Here is a 4,380-nt window from a genome sequence, read left to right as displayed (position 1 = left end):
TACAGGTGTGCCTCGCTGCACTTGCGAAAGTAGGTCAACTCCGCCTCCGCCACCCTCCAGCACTGCAGGTGAAACAGTGGAGACAAGCAGAAAAAAACAAGTGCACAACAAAACATAACCAAAGAATAAATCAAACACAACCCTGGCCATGACACAAAACATTGTTTCCAACCGTTTTCTCACTCTTAATGGTGATTGATTAGATTTATCAGACAGGGTGGAGTGGCAGGGTCACAGCAGCAGGTGGACTTCAATAAGGACACGGTGGTTCATTTAATTTAACATGTGAGCTAGTTGTAATATTAAAAGTAGGCCTAGTGAATACTACTGATCTCCTTGGAGGTTTGAGTCGTGCTGTGTCACTGCTCATAGCATCACTATTTTATTGATCAGGTGACAGAGGAACCCCGGACAGGTTGTAGCTCATATATAGGGAAGATTCAGGGCTACAGGTAAATTTGACATGGTGCTATACTAAATGTTTTACTGCATATGTTTGACTGCTTATGTACAGCAGGTAATGCATCGTACAAAGTTAATGTCAGGCTGGCATCATGTGTTATTTCATTAGTGTGCTGCATCAGGGAGAGGCCAGGTGGAGTTACAGGTGAGACCTCAACATAGTAAAACAACAAAGTTCAGATTGACAGAGCTGCTCCTCGTCCTGGAGTGACTCACAGCTCCATCAGCCCTCCCTCTTCTTCCTCCTCTCACACAGCAGCTCCACTCTGTCACTATATTTCCTTGTTCCCTCCCCTTCATATCTACAGTCTGTGGAGGGGCGTAACTGAGCTGACAGACCTCATTCGCTGCACAAACACACGTGTTCAGATCAGAGCTCAGACTAGTTTCAGTTATCAGGAAGTGAAGCTCAGACGGTCGTTGACACTGAGAGGTGAAATGGAGCAGAAAGCAGTTCAGCTGGACCGAGAGACTTTCTCTTGTTCCATCTGTTTGGATCTACTGAAGGATCCGGTGGCTACTCCCTGTGGACACAGCTACTGCAAGAACTGTATTAAAGACCACTGGGACACAGAGGATGAGAAGGGGATCCACAGCTGCCCTCAGTGCAGGAAGAGCTTCACACCGAGGCCTGAGCTGCTGAAAAACACCATGTTAGCAGTTTTAGTGGAGGAGCTGAAGAAGACTGGACTCCAAGCTGCTCCTGCTGATCTCTGCTATGCTGGACCTGAAGATGTGGCCTGTGATGTCTGCACTGGGAGGAAAACTGAGAGCTGTCAAGTCCTGTTTGGTCTGTTGGTTTCTTTCTGTGAGAAACACCTCCAGCCTCATTTGAATCTGCCTATGGAAAACACAAGCTGGTGGAGCCGTCAGAGAAGCTCCAGGAGAACATCTGCTCTCGTCACGATGAGGTGATGAAGATTTCTGTCGTACTGATCAGCAGTGTATCTGTATTTTGTGCTCCATGGACGAACATAAAGGCCACGACACAGTGTCAGCTGCAGCAGAGAGGACTGAGAGGCAGAGAGAGCTGGAGGGGAGTCGACACAACATCCAGCAGAGAATCCAGGACAGAGAGGAAGATGTGAAGCTGCTTCAACAGGAGGTGGAGGCCATCAATGGCTCTGCTGATAAAGCAGTGGAGCACAGTGAGAAGATCTTCACCCAGCTGATCCGTCTCATGGAGGAAAGACGCTCTGATGTGAAGCAGCAGGTCAGATCCCAGCAGGAAACTGAAGTGAGTCGAGTCAAAGAGCTTCAGGAGAAGCTGGAGCAGGAGATCACTGAGCTGAAGAGGAAAGACGCTGAGCTGAAGAAGCTCTCACACACAGAGGATCACAACCAGTTTCTACACAACTACCCCTCACTGTCAGCACTCAGTGAGTCTACACACTCATCCAGCATCAAGATCCGTCCTCTCAAGTACTTTGAGGATGTGACAGCAGCTGTGTCAGAGCTCAGAGACAAACTACAGGACGTCCTGAGAGAGACATGGACCAACATCTCACTGACAGAGACTCAAGTGGATGTTTTACTGTCAAACCCACAACCAGAGCCCAAGACCAGAGCTGGATTCTTAAAATATTCATGTGAAATAACACTGGATCCAAACACAGTCAACACATGGCTGTTATTATCTGAGGGGAACAGAAAGGCAAGAAACGTGGAAGATAAACAGTCTTATTCGAGACACCCAGACAGATTCATTGGATGGGAGCAGGTCCTGAGTAGAGAGAGTCTGACTGGACGTTGTTACTGGGAGGTGGAGTGGAGAGGGGAGGACAGTTCTGTAGCAGTCGCATACAAGGATATCAGCAGAGCAGGGACTCACTGAATGTTATTTGGATCAATGACAAATCTTGGAGTTTATTGTTACAAAGGCAGTTATAACTTTTATCACAACAAAGTCCAAACTCCCGTCTCGGGTACTCGGTCCTCCAGAGTTGGAGTGTACCTGGATCACAGTGCAGGTATTCTGTCCTTCTACAGCTGACACCATGACTCTCCTCCACAGAGTCCAGACCACATTCACTCAGCCTCTCTATGCTGGAGTTTGGTTGATCTGGATCCTCTGCTGAGTTCAGTAAACTCAAATAGACTGAAGTCATTTCAGGGTCAGTGGGTTAAATTGTGTGTTTCATTCCTTCAGACTTGTTGTGTTTCCATCATTGTTGCTGAGAGCTGATTGTTGTGGCATTTCTTCACTGCACACAGATCAACCTGTCAATCAAACATTGTGGGCGGTACTTTGCCGCCTTCTTGTTGTTGTGTAAATGTTGGACTTTCTTCAGGCGGCGCTCCTTCCTGTGTCTGTTCAGCCACGGAGGCTCTCGCTGCTCCTGATGACTTCACTTCACATGATCATAATCAATAAGGAGATGCTTCATTATTTGCTTGTACATAGCTGAGATTCTGCTCCAACACACTGATTGTGTGGATGAAGTCAATCTGATCATGAAATCACTGAACAAGAGTGTTTAACAGACTTTACTGACGGGACGTGTGAACAAACTGAAGCTTTAAATCATGAAAACAAACATGAACAAAGTCTTTTCTCCTCGTCTTCATTCAGGGTTTCATACAGAGCTGACGGAGAACATGTCAAACTAAATGAGAGTTCATTAGCTGAAGTTTGGGTGCAGTACTTGTATTTTACCGAGTATTTCCATTTTCTGCTCTGTTAAACTTCCCCAGAAGAAAATGTTACTGCTCAAAGCTTGCTCCTTAACAGCTCGCTCAGTAAGAGTTCTCATTTCAGTCTCGCTGTGAATCTTTTTTGGTCTCAAACATTTCTCATTTGTTTCTCCTAAAATTCCTAAAAGTAGCAACAGGTGAGACATGACAGCTAGCTACAGGAACCTTACTTGAGACATGACAGAGCTTTATTTGAGACCTCCTTTGAAAACAAAAACGAGCAATACTGGAGCTGTTATGGAGCATATATATCCACACTTATAAAAATGTTGAAAAAAGGCCTTTATTAAAATCACCATATTTAGTATACAGCACAGCAGCACTTTAAAAACACAGTTTGAACAGAACATTTAACATTTCTGACAATAATGATCTCTTCAGAAAATAAAGCAGATTGCATTAACCCCTGTAACAACTGACTATTTCAGCTGGTCGTGTAAAGACAGTTTATTAATGTGTCTTCTCAGTGAAACTTCTTAAAGAAGTGTCTAACAGTGTTCCACACAGCTGCACAACAATGCAGAGCATTTCATTACTTTAGTCTTTCAGCAGTGTTTGTGTATGAGGACTTATTTGACCTTGATCACCTCACCAAATACCTTCTCAACCGATGCCCATCCATCCCGTGTGCCATAGTGCATGATGTACCTGCAAGAATGACAGAAAGCCCAGACTACAAATACATTCCCTGAACATACCATAATAGCAAACTATCAAATATAAACTAATTACTGAATTGTTATGGGAGGACAGTCCATGTCCACTCTTTGCATTGCACTTATTTAACCTTCATGTGGTATTTTCTATAGAGATGCACCGATCAGGATTTTTGGGGCCGATCACTGAAAGCAGTATCTGCCGATCCCGATATTGCGATCACCGATCACAGCGTCAAATCCATAAATTCTTCTATATTGTTGTCTTGTGTAACTTTCATATATTTAATTAATGATTCTTCTTACACAACATTGACATTGTATTATTAAGTATGAAAATTAGGAGATGAGAAAGTATCATGAATTGACCACCGTTTTATTGCAGGCTGAGGCAATGTGCAATATTTCACACTCTAGAGACTCTTAGAGACAACTTGGACTCAGCTTACATAGAGTAACTGTAGCTTACTAGTGGGAATGCAGTCAGGGTGGGAATTTCCTCATTTTAGGGGCAAGTCCATTTGGCCTTCACTTTTTTTCCAGGGGCACCAAGACCACATGACAGGGC

The sequence above is a fragment of the Sparus aurata genome, chromosome 5, assembly GCF_900880675.1.
Source record: "Sparus aurata chromosome 5, fSpaAur1.1, whole genome shotgun sequence".
Classification (NCBI taxonomy): domain Eukaryota; kingdom Metazoa; phylum Chordata; class Actinopteri; order Spariformes; family Sparidae; genus Sparus; species Sparus aurata.
This window is presented reverse-complemented; position numbering follows the sequence as displayed.